This window comes from Arvicola amphibius, chromosome 2 (assembly GCF_903992535.2).
Source record: "Arvicola amphibius chromosome 2, mArvAmp1.2, whole genome shotgun sequence".
Taxonomy (NCBI): Eukaryota; Metazoa; Chordata; class Mammalia; order Rodentia; family Cricetidae; genus Arvicola; species Arvicola amphibius.
This window is the reverse complement of record NC_052048.2, coordinates 95,898,723-95,915,649: the sequence shown is the minus strand read 5'-3', so window position 1 is coordinate 95,915,649 and position 16,927 is coordinate 95,898,723.

Below are 16,927 nucleotides of genomic sequence, written 5' to 3'. Positions count from 1 at the left end.
TGTCCAGAGACCTAAGGCGATCCAGCCACTGACAAGAACTGCTCTACAGGTGGCGCTGTTGCTGAGGTCCTTGGCCCTTACAGAAGGTAGCAGTACTGTTGCTTATTCTAGAATTACTGCCAAAAGACATGCGCTCAGGAGGTTCTTTTCAGTGGCATGCTATCTCTAGTCTTGAGATTCCTTATTTCCATCATGAAAGTTACTCATTTAGAGGGAGCTCACTATGTCGTTTTTAATAATGATTTTTTTAATGGAAAGACTATACACCTGGGAGAGGTCATTTGAGTCAATCTTATGTAAAGAGCACTGATTAAAAAATATTTATGATATGAAAATATACATGGTAAGCATATAAGAAAATTACATGTCGATGCCTACAGTGATACTCTACTTAGCAGGGCTGATTCCATAAAGACAAATAGTGCATATTTATATAGAATGTTATAATAACATGAAACAATATATTTTGGAATAATATCTTAATGGTAGAAATAAGATATTCTATGGCCCATCTAAACTTTTTCTTTTTCATTTTTTCAAAGGAATAATTTAAGCAATTGGTATTAATAATTAATTATTAATTATATGGAGGCTATTGTATAGCAATTATTAATTATATGGAGGCTATTGTATAGCAATCGGTGTATACCAAAAATAATTCAGACATAAGGGCCAAATCATGTGAACCCCACAGCTCTTGTTTTATATGTTGCTGTTTGTCAGTCTACTTACCATATCATCATGTCAATGAATGATAACCCAATAAAAGTGCTGATGAACTGGGTTCAATGTTAATAATGCACAAGATGGAAAGACCCTCAACTGTTCCTTCCCCTCTGACCTCTACACATGCTCAAATGCATGTGCATGCCAGAGAGCGGAGAGGGAGGAGAGAAGAGAGGGAAGAGAGAGAGAGAGAGAGAGAGAGAGAGAGAGAGAGAACAGGAAGGAAGAGAGGGGCGAGGGATGGAGGGAAGGAAAGACAAAGACAGAGATGTGAGGGACACTTGGAAGCTGATGTGGACAAGGATATAGGGAAACTGTGATACTTGAGGAATATGCCAGACAGTGGGTGACAATTCACTCACCGTGATGTGATTTCTTCCTGTGTCCAGTCTGAGACTCGTGGGCCTCATGTGTCAAAGGATAGTCATGAATGTATCAACCTATGTGCAGTTGACAGCATCATTTTAAAATGTCATAAGTTTGGAGCCCCGAATAAGGTGATTTCACCAAGCACTCATCATGCACCTGCAGGACTCAGAGAGCTAGACAGCAGAGATAAAAGGACCCCCTTGAAAGACGGCTATCATCCTGAGACCTACCAGCAGGGAGGAGTAACATGGGAGATTTAATTGTGAAAACAAGGATCGTTCAATGTCTTCATTATTTTTTGCATGAAAATGAACTTCAATTATTTTTTTCACTTTTCAGGATTCTTGAGAGGATAAAACACACATGCATGGAATAAATCAACATATCTACCACTTAGCAGATGCTCATAAAAAAATGAAATTGAAATTTGAGAGTTATACCCTGGCAATGCTGAAGCAAGCATGAGCAGCTCATATATGACAATTCTGTTGAACATGTCTGCACTGGGTTTCAACGTCTAAACTGATGAGGACAACTGACCAGATCTCTCCCTCAAGAGGGCACCAGAGCTTATTACAGACAGTTGTGAGTCAAGTGATTGCTGGGAATTGAAGTCAGGACCACTGGAAGAGCAGGCAGTGCTCTTAACTGCTGAGTCATACAAAAACGCTTTTTCTTTATTATACTATGAAGGCAAAAGCAAAGTTGCCTGCCAGGCCCCAGGTCCTCTGAAGGTGCTCATTCCCTTGCCCACCTGTACGCTCTATTTTTATTGTAATTCACTGCTGGGAATAATTTTGCCTCCAATGCCTAACTATGATAAAATTAATGAATAGTCATTTGCTATAACAACTGCTTTCTGTAATTTTATTTAGGAGTTGATGATGACAGTCTGAGTTCCTTAGTTTCTCTCTGTAATAACATCAATCTCTGCAATAAAATCTATTTCTCTGTTGTTTCAAAACTGAAAATCGTAAGAAGTGAAGGACTCTAATAAATGCCTTCTGCAAATTGGGAGGCTGAACATCAATTTCAGATCACAAAAGCAAAACAAAACAAACAAAAACCCCAAAACTCTTTGAGTTGTTCCAAGAAGTCTCTCTGTTTTAACCTCCTTTCAAGAACTATGTCAGGGGCTCATTTTGAGCCTCTTCAGAATATAAACTCTGAAACACAGTAAATGTTCTTGAGCATGCCTCCTGACGTGCATGTCGCCTGCCAGTACTGGTAGGCAATAACTCATTAAGAACTGTAGCTGGCAGTGCTGAGGAGGAAATGAACACATATCCAGTCACCAAGTCTCAACAGACAGAACTTACAAACCCACGCTGGCACCTCTATCAACCTTCCATCCCTCAGTGGCACCCCTATGCTCCTCATCAACTGTGCTATCCTCCGACCACCGCAGTATTTATGTTCGTCGCTCCATTTGAGTTTCCTTCACAGACTGCTCAGGCTATAACTCCTTGTTCTCACACGCCCGGGAGCTTTCTGTGGTGAAATCTTTTCTCCCATTTTTCTAAAGCCAATAAAGCTGCAATGTATGTTGTAGGCAATGTCACACCCATAGATCTGACACATCCTAGAACCGTATTTTTCTCACTACTGCACGTGGATGTATCTCCACATAGAAGGTTGTACACACACCAGTGAGACTGCTGTGCTTAAAATGCTATCCCTCTCAGCACCATCTCATCCCCTTGTCAGCTATGCACTGTGTGTTCAGACCTCCCTTTGCATTACAAAGTTTATACATGCCAGACATATTATCTGGCACCCGGATTCATTTCTCCTTCCAAGACACTTGCCCACAGCTCAGAGAAATGACTAGCCGAGAGAGGAAGAAGCCAATCTCTCAGTGGTGCTGAGGATTAGCCATGATTTATTTTCCTCCATAGGGAGGCTGCTTAGAGAGAACAAATTGTTAAATTGGAGTTGAAGACAGAAAGAGTAGTCTCAAGCCCTGGTCTGGGGAACTAGCTGTGTGAGTGACGGTCAGGATCTGGAGGCATCTTTCTCCACACTCCTGTCTAAAGAATGAGGTGGCTGTCATTGCCCAAAGGTCACTATGAGTGTGGAATCAAAGCAGGTTTTTTTCCACACCACAAGAGGGCGTGGGAAGGAGGACACCAGAAAATGGAAGGATCTCCCTTGCTCTTGGATTGGGAGGATCAACATAGTAAAACTGGCAATACTACCAAAGGCAATCTATAGATTTAATGCAATCCCCTTAAAGATCCCATCAAAATTCTTCACAGATCTTGAGAGGACAATAATCAACTTTATATGGAAGAACAAGAAACCCAGGATAGCCAAAACAATCTTATACAATAAAGGAACTTCTGGAGGCATTACCATCCCTGACTTCAAACTCTATTACAGAGCTACAGTATTGAAAACAGCTTGGTATTGGCATAAAAATAGAGAAGTCGACCAATGGAATCGAATAGAAGACCCAGATCTTAACCCACAAATCTATGAACACCTGATTTTTGATAAAGGAGCTAAAAGCACACAATGGAAGAAAGAAAGCATCTTCAACAAATGGTGCTGGCATAACTGGATGTCAACCTGTAGAACAATGAAAGTAGATCCGTGTCTATCACCATGCACAAAACTCAAGTCCAAATGGATTAAAGACCTCAATATCAATCTGAACACACTGAACCTGTTAGAGGAGAAAGTGGGAAGTACTCTACAACATCTGGGCACAGGAGACCGCTTCCTACGTATAGCCCCAGCAGCACAGACATTAAGGGCAACATTGAATAAATGGGACCTCCTGAAGCTGAGCAGCTTCTGTAAAGCAAAGGACACTGTCACTAAGACAAAAAGGCAGCCTACTGACTGGGAAAAGATCTTCACCAACCCCGCAACAGACAAAGGCCTGATCTCCAAAATATATAAGGAACTCAAGAGACTAGACTTTAAAATGTTAATTAACCCAATTAAAAAATGGGGCACTGAACTGAACAGAGAATTCTCAACAGAAGAAGTTCGAATGGCCAAAAGACACTTAAGGTCATGCTCAACCTCCTTAGCAATCAGGGAAATGCAAATCAAAACAACGCTGAGATACCATCTTACACCTGTCAGAATGGCTAAAATCAAAAACACCAATGATAGCCTTTGCTGGAGAGGATGTGGAGTAAGGGGTACACTCATCCATTGCTGGTGGGAATGCAAACTTGTGCAACCGCTTTGGAAAGCAGTGTGGAGGTTTCTCAGGAAATTTGGGATCAACCTACCCCAGGACCCAGCAATCCTACTATTGGGAATTTACCCAAGAGATGCCCAATCATATCACAAAAGCATTTGTTCAACTATGTTTATAGCAGCATTATTTGTAATAGCCAGAACCTGGAAACAACCTAGATGCCCTTCAGTGGAAGAATGGATGAAGAAAGTGTGGAATATATACATATTAGAGTACTACTCGGCGGTAAAAAATGACATCTTGAATTTTGCATGCAAATGGATGGAAATAGAAACACCATCCTGAGCGAGGTAACCCAGGCCCAAAAAGATGAACATGGGATGTACTCACTCATAATTGGTTTCTAGCCATAAATAAAGGACATCGAGCCTATAATTCATAAAAAATCCTAGAGAAGCTATATAAGAAGGTGAACCCAAAGAAAAACATATAGTTATCCTCCTGGATATTGGAAGTAGACAAGATTGCTGGACAAAAAATGGGAATATGGGGGTGGGGGGAATGGAGGGATGGGGGGATGGAGAGAGAAAAGTGTGAAGTGGAGGATGGGAAGAGCTTGGGGGAATAGGATGGTTGGGATATAGGAAGGGTGGATATGGGAACAAGGAATTATATATCTTAGTCAAGGGAGCCATTCTAGGGTTGGCAGAGACTTGACTCTAGAGGGGTTCCCAGGTGTCCAGGAAGACGCCCCCAGCTAGTTCCTTGGGCAGCTGAGGAGAGGGTGCCAGAAATGTCCAGATCCTATTGTCATACTCATGAATATCTTGCATATCACCATAGAACCTTCACCTGGCATTGGATGGAGAAAATGACAGAGCCCCACATAGGAGCACCAGACTGAGCTCTCAAGGTCCTGATGAGGAGCAAAAGGAGGGAGATCATGAGCAAGGAAGCCAGGACGGCGAGGAGTGCTTTTACCCATTGAGACGGTGGGACAGATCTAACAGGAGACCACCAAGTCCAGTCGGAGTGGGACTGATGGAACAGGGGACCAAACCGGACTCTCTGAATGTGGCTGACGGTGGAGGAGGACTGAGAAACCAAGGACAATGGCAATGAACATGAACTCTACAGCATGGACGGGCTCACTGTGAGCCTTGTCAGTTTGGTTGCTCACCTTCCTGGACTTAGCGGGAGCTGGGAGGACCTGGGACTGAACATGGTGAAGGGAACCCTGATGGCTCTTTGTCTTTGGAGAGGGGTGGAGTGGGGGTGTGGGTGGAGGGGAGGGGAGGGAGGGGGGAGGAGAAGGGGAAGAGATGGAAATCTTGAATAAAAAAATGAGAAAAAAAAGAAAAAAAATGGTATGGAGAGAATGGGAAAAAAAAAAAGAGGAAGGTAGGGAGTACAGTTCCTTTAAGAGCTTCAACCAGACAGTTTCTGACAGTCAGTGAGCTCTTTAACACCCAGTACATTAAGTAAGAACAAAAGACCAAGTAAAAATACCTGCAGCACTGCAAGAATTGGTAATCTAGAGGACTGGGAAGGTGGAGTGTAGTTCCTGAACTGATGAACCTCCAAGCGGGAGGAGAGTTTTAGGCTTGACTCATAGGTGCTAAGAAGCAGGTAAAGCCCACAAAGATTCATAAAAGGTATCCAGGTGTAGCATATCAGTTTAAACTTTGCTCCTGTGGTCAGAAAAGGCTAAAGATATGCAGTTTAAAAAAAGTCCACATGGGAAAACCGCTAAATAGGTTCCAGTGTATTTAACAAAGAAAAGGAAAAAGTGTGTAGTTGTAGAAAAAAATGAATAGTTTAAAAATAAAATTAAGCCTTTAAAGAGACTGTAAAAGAAAAAGTCATGTGAGATAAACTACACAGGAAGTCTGAATCCTGTAAGCTATTGTGTTGATTTTGGGTCTTTTGATTTCTGAGAAGCAAAGGACAGCTGCTAAAAGACCTGGACGTGAATTAGGGGCTGTGGAATAAACCAGACTAGTTCTTTTAAAAATGTGTTAACTCTTAAAAAGTCAAAAGATAAATTTGTCAAAAGGAAATCAAAAATACTCTGGAGAAGCAGTTTTGTTTTTGTTTCCACAGAAAACAAGAGACTGTGGATTCAGTCCAGGTTTATTTGGATTTGGTTTGGTCAAGGAAGACCACCTGAAACTTGACCAGTGATATCCATCAACAAAGTCACTGATGGTCCTCCAAGGACTTGGTCATTACCTCAAAGTATTTCCCTGGGACCCAAAAAATGCCCTCACCCATAGCCAGCCAGAAGCAGCTTAGATAAAACTACAGTCCTGTTCCCAGGAGCTAGACTGTGAGAAGTTTTGGGCTATGGGTTATGGATGTTTGTTATATTTGTAAGAATAAAAGATAGCCGGGCAGTGGTGGCGCACGCCTTTAATCCCAGCACTCGGGAGGTAGAGGCAGGCGGATCTCTGTGAAATTCGAGGCCAGCCTGGTCTACAAGAGCTAGGTCCAGGACAGGCTCTAAAAGAGCTGCAGAGAAACCCTGTCTCGAAAAACCAAAAAAAAAAAAAAAAAGAATAAAAGATAAAAAGACAGCTACTAATCTCAAATATTTCACTTTATCATGAACTTTTGGCATATTGATACAAATTTGAAGTCAATCTTGTTACACTGTATACATGTTTTGATTTTATTTAAAGTACTTTTGTATATTGATACAAATTTAGGATCACTTTTGCTATAACACACTGTATATATGTTTCTATTTTGGTTTGGGATATTGAGCTTATGCATTTCATTTGAAATTGCAATGTATAAATAAGGAAAGAGGTTGGTAGTTAATCTTTAACAATCAAACTTGTAGGATTGAAGACTGGATAGTTTTAGTTACAGTTTTCCTTAGATGGAATGTAAAGTAGGTTAGGTATAAGATGCTGGATTTACTAAGATAGAATAGACTTTGTAGTTTTTTTTTTTAAATTTACCAAACTCAAATGAATTGGAATTCAGTACATTGTGAATGTAATCCTTAGTTGATCATTGTTCTCATTATATACAATCTTACTGTGTTAAACTGAAAACTTTTCATTTTTGTTTAGGAAGAAAAAAAGGAAATATTGGGGAATATTATTTTAAGGTGTGTGACTTTTGTTTATGTTGCATTTGTTTAACTCTTTGAAGCTGTGATAATTTGCCTGTCTAGAATACCTGATGATCTAATAAGAGATCTGAATGGCCAATAGCAGGGCAGGAGAAAGGATAGGCAGGGCTAACAGGCAGAGAGAATTTATAGAAGGAGAAAACTGAGAGAAGGGGTTCTGGAGAAGTAGTGAGAGAAGGTGGAGGATATCAGGGGCCAGTGACACAGCAATCCATGGAGTTAGAGTAAGATTTAAAGAAGTGAGAGAAAGAGAAAAACACAGAGGCCAAAGGGTAGATGGGATAATATAAGTTACAAAAAGTTGGCAAGAAACTATTCTAGGACTGGATGTTTATAGATATGGGTAAGATTCCATGTCAGATTCATTTGAGAGCTTGGAGGAGGGCCCTCCAAAACAGTCCACAGAGCATAATACTATAATATTATGACAAGTTATTATTTCAGAAATGCATCATTCAGAACCAGATAAACTGCACATAGCTCTTGTACAGTTTACTAGAATATGATGTACTGAAGTAAACCAATAGGGGTCTGTTGTAGGATATCTAATCCCATTGTGATACATCCCAGGCTGTGTTAATAAAATTAACCTTGGATCAGGGGTGAGAGCCAGTGATTAGTTGGCAGGTATTGGCCATAGAGAGGACTAGGAGCCAGGAATATGGCAGAGATACACAGGAAGGAGTAGAGAGAGAATTAGAGATTTGCGGTAGCTTTGGTTTGGGACTAGTGGAGAGATGTTTCTCTTAATGGCTCTCTAACCAAAAAGGAGGGTCAGCTGGTTGCTTCTCTGCTTCTATGGTCTAGTGGGTTTTCACCCAATGTTTTGACTCTGGGGTCTTTATTTGTAGATAGAATGATAAAAACTTAGTTAAAAACTACATTTAGTGGCCACTGTTGAGCCAATGCCATGGGACTATTGGAGCACTGAATGAGGGGCCACAGCATGCAGAAGGTTGTTAAAATCTCAGTAGAGTCAAGTGTGCCCTCTAAGCCAACAGGAGTTGCACCTTGATTCACTATTTCAGCAAACGCTAACTTCTTTCTTAAGAATGAAAGAGGAGCATCCTACCATTCACTCGTGGCATATGACTGGATTTGTTTCCTCATTCTTTTCTAACAATAAAAAACAACAAAAATAGGGCAAATACAGAGTCCCCCTCTCCAGAGGAATGAAGAATAACTTGGGCTCCTATTCTATGTAAGTCACTGGCTCACCTTTTGATGGAGTAGTGTCTATGTGTTACTTTCATTATTAATAAAGATACTGCCTTGGCCCTTTAAGAGACAGAAAATTAGGTAGGCGGGGTAGACAGAACAGAATTGTGGGAAAATGGAAGCAGAGTTGGGGAGACACTTCAGTCGGTCACCATATGCAGTCGCCATGCTTCTCCTCTCTGAGATGGACGCAGGTTAAGATCTCTCCTGGTAAGCCACCCCTCGTGGTGCTATATAAATTACTAAATATGGGTTAAAGCAAGATACGAGAATCAACCAATAAGAAGCTACAGATAACGGGCCAGGGGCCAGGCAGTATTTAAATGAATACAGTTTCTGTGTAATTATTTTGGGTAAAGCTAGCCGGGTGGCGGGACACAGCCCGCCGTTCCTTCTACAACCTTCACCACTCATTATGTCTCATGTTCCATTAACTGATTCCAGTTAACTTGAAATGTTCCCTTGCGCAAAGTATCAGGAGTTTCTTCTTAATCAGTACAGCTAAAAGTCTGTAACTGTAGCTATCTGCCCTTGTATGATCTACTGAGTACTAAGTACATATTATTCAACCCATTGTCATGAACAATTTTAGGCAGAGAGTCTGAGAAACTCATGATTGACTATGATCACCCACAGAGACAAGAAAGTGTATATATATATATATATATATATATATATATATATATATATATATATCACCATAAGGAATTTGTTAGGTCTTATATGACAGTTGTCAAGGAAAAGATAAAATTATTTCAAGTCATTAATCTAAACTGAATAAGAGGTTTAAGTGAAAATCTTGATATTAAAATATAAAATAAAGCTAAAACCCCTGTGGAACTCTGAAACACAGCTTGCTCCAATACTAAGGGGACTTAAGAGGTGAGTAGACAGCCACATGGCAGGATGCCTCACTCTGTAGGACCTCCCCTAAGTGCCTAGGCTTTTTTAGCCAACCAGCAAGGAGTTTCCTGTGGCTAGGCTCCCCTAAAACCCAAACCCATTCACTGGATCCCCCAAGATACTAGCCACACCCTACCTAAGAGTTGAGGCTTTGCTATAATACTGAGAAGACCAAGAGCTTGCTAAAACACTGAGGGGATTAAGAGAGAGCACCAAGACATCAAACCAGGAGGGAAGACCAAAAGAGCAGGCACATAGAGACTCAGAGGCTTTCTGAGACAGACATTGACAGTACAGAGCAGATCAAGAAAAACTCCCAAACACTCAAACACTTCCAGGATTGGATCAAGACACAAAGACACTGCCGGCCTCACTTGAAGGAAGAGATGGGTAGGTGCCAATGCAAGAATTTTTCCAACAACCTAAAAAGCAACATGGTAACACCAAAACCCACCAGTCATACAACAGGAAGACTTGATCATCCTAACTTTAAACATAACTTAATAAAAATGATGGAGACCTTTAAAGAGGAAATGAAAAACTTACTTAAAGAAATGGAAAAGACAAACAAAAAATGGAAGAAATTAATAAATTTCTCAAAGAAATAAAATAACAAGAAAAAACAATCAAACAGGTGAAGGAAACAGTTCTAGACCTGAACACTGAAATAGATGTAAGAAAGAAAATACAAACTGAGAAAATTCTGGATATGGAAAATTTGGGTAAACTAACAGGAACTACAGAGTCAAGTATAACCAACAGAAGGCAAGAGATAGAAGAAAGAATCTGAGGTGCTGAAGATACTATAGGGGAAATAGACTCACTGGTCAAAGAAAACATTAAATCAAACAAATTCTTAACACAAAACATCCAGGAAATCTGGGACACCATGAAGAGACCAAACCTAAGAATAATGTGGTAGAAGAGGGAGAACTCCAGCTCAAAGGCACAGAAAATATATTCAGCAATATCATAGAAGAAAACATTCCCAACCTAAAGAAGAGTATCCCTATCCCTATCCCTATGAAGGTACAAGAAGCTTACAGAATACCAAATAGACTGGATCAAAAAGAAAAAAACGAAATCATCCCCTCGCCATATAAAGGTAAACCTATCAGAATTACACCTGACTTCTCAAGGGAACCCATGAAAGCCAGAAGGTCCTTGATAGATGTGCTACAGACACTAAGAGGCCATGGACGCAAGCCAAGACTACTATACCCAGTAAGCTTTCATTCACCGTCGATGGAGAAAACAAGATATTCCATGACAAAAACAGATTTAAATAATACATATACACAAACACAGCCTTACAGAAAGTGCTAGAAGGAAAACCTCAACCCAATGAAGCTAACTACACCCACAAAAACATCTGATAAACCCCTACCAGCATAACCCAAAGAAGGGAAACACACAAAGACTACAACCAAAAAATAACTATAATTAACAACCACTGGCCATTATAATCACTTAATATCAAAGGACTCAATTCACCTATAAAAAGAAACAGGCTAAAAGAATGGATACAAAAACAGGATCCAGCCTTCTGCTGTTTACAAGAAACACAATTCAACCTCAAAGACAGACACTACCTCAGAGTCTAGGATTTGGGAAAAGGTTTTCCAATCAAATGGACTTAATAGCTATCCTAATATCTAACAAAAATTGATTTCAAACTAACAGAAGAGATGGAGACAGACACTATATACTCATTACAGGAATAATTCATCAAGATGCAGTCTCAATCCTGAACATCTATGCAACTAATACAAGAACACCCATACAAAACTAAAACTTAAATTGCACATCAAACCCCACACACTAATTGTAAGAGACTTGAACACTCAAGAACTTTGATATTAAAATTCTAAATATCCTATTAAAAATGGGGTACAGAACTAAACAGAAATTTCTCAACAGAAGAATCTCAAATGGCCAAAAGATACTTAACAAAATGTTCAACATCCTTAACTATCAGGGAAATGTAAATCAAAACAACTCTGAGATACCATCTTACACCTGTCAGAATAGCTAAGACCAAAAACACCAATGATAGCTTATGCTGGAGAGGATGTGGAGTAAGGGGAACACTCATCCATTGTTGGTGGGAATAAAAACGTATACAACCACTTTGGAAATCAGCATGGCAGTTTCTCAGATAATTGGGAGTCAACCTACCTCATGATCCAGCAATACCACTCTTGGGCATATACCCAAAAGATTCTCAATCATACTACAAAAGCATTTGTTCAACTATGTTAATAGCAGCATTATGTATAATAGCCAGAACCTGGAAACTACCTAGATGCCCCTCAACCAAAGAATGAATAAAGATGTCACACATTTACACTTTAGCATACTACTCAGTGGAAAAAAAAAAAAAAACAATGATATCTTGAATTTTGCATGTAAATGGATGGGATTAGAAAACACTATCCTGAGTGAGGTAACCCATACCCAAAAAGATGAATATGGTATGTACTCATTTATAAGTGTATATTAGGCATAAACAAAGTACAATGAGCCTATAGTTCATGATCATAGAGAAGCTAAGAAGTAAGGTGAACCCAAATAAAAACATAGAACCACCTGGAAATTGGAAACACATAAGATTACCTGACAAAATTGGGAGCGGGGTTGGGGGGAAGAATGGGGGGATAGAAGGGAAAGAGGAGGGGAGAAGAGAAGGTTTGGAGAGAACTTGAGGGAATGGGATAGTCAAGTTGGAGGAATGACAGAGATGAGAGCAAGGAAAGAGATATCTTTATTGAGAAAGCCATTATGGGGTTAACAGAAATAAGGCTCTGGAGAAATTCCCAGGAATCCACAAGGATGACACCAGCTAAGACCCTAAGCAATAGAGGAGAGGGGGCTTGATCTTGATTTAGCCTGTAATCAGACTGATGATTATTTTAAATATCACCATAGAATCTTTATCCAGCAACTGATGGAAAGAGAGGCAGAGACCCACATTGGAGCACTGGACTAAGGTCCCAAAGTCCAGTTGAAGAGTGGGAGGAGTGAGAATATAAGCAAAGAGGCCAAGAGCATGATAGATTCACCCACTGAAACAGATTACCTGAGCTAATAAGAGCTAGCCAACTCCAGCCGGACTGGGAAGTAACAAGCAAAGAGGCCAAGACAATGATGGGGTCACCCACTGAATAGTTTACCTGAGCTAATGGGAGCTCACCAACTCCAGCTGGATAGGGAAGGAATCAGCACAGGTCCAAACTATTCCCTCTAAATGTGGTTGATAGTTGCATGGCTGGAGCAGACTGAGTGGCCACTGGCAGTGGCACCAGGATTTATCCCTCCTGCATATACTGGCTTTTTGGGATCCTAATCTCTTTGGATGTGTATCTTGCTCAACCTAGATAGAGTAGGAAGGGCCTCGGACCTTCCACAAAGCAATGTGCCTTACCCTCTGAGGATTAGATGTGGGTGACATGGGAAGGTGTGTGGAGAGGAAGGGAGGACGGGAAGGAGTAGAAACTTAGATTGGTATTTTTTTTAAATCTAATAAATTAAAAAAAAACAAAAGGTTATCTATGGAAATTTTTTCAAAGTTTATTTTCAAACAGATTTTTTTTCATTGAATTGCATTTGAAGTATACCAATGCCAGTTGTTACTAAAAATGTCTGCTTGTGAATCATTTTGTGATGGGAATTGTCACTGCTGAGAGTTTTGGGTGCCCTGTGACAGTTTGGCTAATACTAAGATACAGAGCAGAAAGTCTCTAAGCAGGGACATGTGTCTAGATTTGACTGTAGCAACGTTCGTGTTACAGCTGTTAAAACTTATAAGCAGGGAATTCAGAAGAGTAGAGTGGAGGGGGAAAGAGAGACAAGGCCTGCACCTGGTGGGGGAGGGTCTTCCAGGGAGATGATTGATGGCTAACCACACCTATCACCAGCTAAATGGGGAAAGCACCAGAACTGCTTCTCTTTCTTCACCTTGCATCTTGATTGACATGTGTGACATGTTTCATAAAAGTTTTTTAAATCTGTAAGCAAATAAAAAGGTTTGTATTGGAAAAAAATAAAAAAGAATAAAATGAGAACAGTGGTGGAAATAATCAAAATGGGGGCTTAAAAGTTGCTGGCATGTGTCCTCATTTAGGATGAAATTTTATATTTTTATATTTATTTATATTTATATCTGCCATTTAGCTGGTTCCATCATTTCAGCAACAAATTTTAAGTTGACTTTTACAATCAACCATAAGATTTTTTTGGTTTATGCCCTTAATATTCTGAATCTTTTGTATTATTCCTGAGAATGATGCAGGCTCTGTATTCTTACAAATAATGTAGAAAAAGGGAGAGAATAGTATCTGTAGACTAAACTGCTGTTAGCCCATCTTTAGGCCTGTGGGATAGATATTTCATATCCCATCATATAGAATAAAATGATAATGTTCAGAAACACAAAATAATGTGTTGAGAATAAAGTTAAACTAAGACATACAGATTGAAGCATCTTTGATATGTTTTGTACCAAGCAAAGGGGTGGGTACAGGATGGAGGAAGAAGAAATAGTTGATCTACATAGCTTTTTCAACCTGGGGTGACCCTTGAATTGGAAACCCCAGCATCAGCAATTCCTCTCAGGGCTTTGTCTGGTACTATGTTATTTGTAATGTCCTCATAGAGGAGTAAAGCCTGACCCCACAAAATTGCCATCGACAACCATAGTATTTTTCTGAGGCTTTTGTAACATCCTACCGCAAACTACCTTTAAGTAGTAATGATGAGCATTTACAAAGCATTTCTGTAACAGAGACACCGTCTTCACTGCATGCATACAACAAGCTGAATGACAGTATCTTGTGTCTGAAGAGTGACCAGGAAGCTTTGAATGTGACCTGTGTGGTCCAGAGAGCAGGCATCTTTGACTATGGTGAGGACGATGAAATAGAGAGATTATCCTCATTTATCTCAGTGAGCACTAAACACAGCTCAAGTGTACTTCTGAGGAGGAGAAAAGAGGTGGGTACAACACTAAAGGAGGTGATGCGGAGTGTGAAGCAGGCTTTTCCCTGCTTTTGAAGATAGAACAAAGGCCGGGATTCAGGACTACAGTTCTACAGTGCAAGAAAGAACAAAACAGAAGAACTGACTCTCCCAAGATCCTCCAGAGGGAGTATCACTTCTAGGGCATGACAGCACACCTTCAGCCTCCAGATGGAAGAGTCTGATAAAGAAAGAGAAAAAAAGGACTTCTCACTCAAATCTCCTAGTTTAAAGCTGCCATAACAGCTGTAAGGCACATATATTTTATATCAATTGTGAACCAGATGGTGCCTAACCACAATATATAATACAAAGTTTTTGATAAATTGATGTTTCTGTTTGGTCATATCCCGATCATTAGTTTTATTGCCCACTCTTACTTACAACTGTATTTCATGCAAACTAAGTTTTATCAACACTATCTTAAATCCTTTTTATCGTCATAAAAATTTGAGTACTGGATTCTTAAGCTATATTTGAAAAATACACAAATAATGCCCTTAATTCTGAGCCCTTGTGTCCCAGGCAAAAGCACATTCAGCATTTAGGGCATATAATTCTGCATTTTCATGGTGATCATTTTATATTGGTTAGTTTTTACAGTTACAGACTTAATTAAATGCATAAGTATGTGCTGTATGTGAATAACCAATTGAGTATTCATCTTTGTTTATCCTGAACAATGTAAGTTTAAATCGCAATGCTGTACATACCTCCTCGGAACATCATGCTCCTTTTTCTCATTATTTTGATCATAACAAATACACTTATAAAAGGAACAAAATGGATAGAATTATAATATCAAAGTTTTTGCATCTTAGCTTGTATGGTTTCTTAATGCCTTTTCAAATCCTCAAATAGGAGGGATAATACATAATTATGTGGATGGGTATATAGAGAGATAATTGATAAATAAACGGATTAATAGATTAATGATTTATAGATAGATAATTGCTAGGAAGATGATAAATAAATATAAATGAGAGGTGGGTAACAGATATAGACAGAGAGAAATGATTGACAGATAGGTGACTGAAAGATAAATGGGTTTTTAGATAAACGATTGATAGATGATAGATAACTACACAGACAGACAGGTAGACAGGACTGAGTAGGCACAGATGTTGTACCACATTCTACTCTGTGACATGGAAGTTTTCCAGCAGTATATAATGTATATTCCATTTCATTAAATAGAACTGAACTCATTTTATTTAGTGACTTGATATTACTTTCTGTTTGAGTCATAATTATTTGAATGAAAATGTAGGTTTTCTCCTGTATTATAGCAGCACACAGTTGAGATAAACATCTTCTCAACAGTAGGAATACTTCTGTGTAAGATCAACTTACACATAGGATTCTCTGGTCAGCAGATTTATATATTTTGTACTTGATTGAGAATGACAACTTGCTATCTAAAAATGTGGTACCAATTTCAGTTCAATCTATGGAAGAACTACATTCACTATAGACTTAATAATACTGGCTTGTGTGGGAGACTTGGTCTTAGAAAATATGAAGATTAAAATAGTATTTCTTATTTTCATTTTATTTTACTGATAAATGCATAGTTTGAACACATTTACATATATATTATTCATTTTCAGAAATTGGTATTCAAACTATCTAAACATTTTTATTTTTTAAATCATAGTATAACTTTAGAAGCAATTGCTAAATTACCCAGTGCTATCACTTTTCAATATTAAAAATTTATTACATAAACATCTCTATATAGAAAGCTTTTTATATTATTCAAGAATAAAATTGAGATTAAAATATTTGAAAAATGTGCTTTAAACCAATAGGCGATCTTATAGTGGTTGCAATTTTTCAAACATTCTATCAACAAAATGACAATGCACAATTTATAGAAGCCGAGAAAAGAATGGCTTTAAGTGTTTTCTTATTTTGAAAAGAAGGAAATACATCTCATTTTCAGATAACATATAAGCCTAACTAATTAGAATGTCAATCAATATTTTCTGAGTTGACTGTCTACCTCTCTTATTCTTTTCTTTTTAAACTACAGGTGGGATCCCTTCTTACTCTTTTTATTGAACTCTATTAGTATTACAACGTTCTCACTTTTTGTTATTATTTGCTTATTCTTTGTTGTTTTCTATTATAATTCTTTAAAAAATTGAGACTATAATTATATATATGATATATATAATTATATGTTTCCCCTTCCATTTCCTCTAATTCCTCCCAAGATACCCCTTTCTCTATTTCAATTTAACCACCTCTTTTTAATTTGTGTTATTTGTATATATTTTTTCTCCTAAATACATAAATATAGTCTGTACAATTTAGAATAATGTACATGTTTTCAGGGCTGAACACTTACTATTGGATAACAAGTTGTTGATCACTCCCTGGGAAAGAATCTT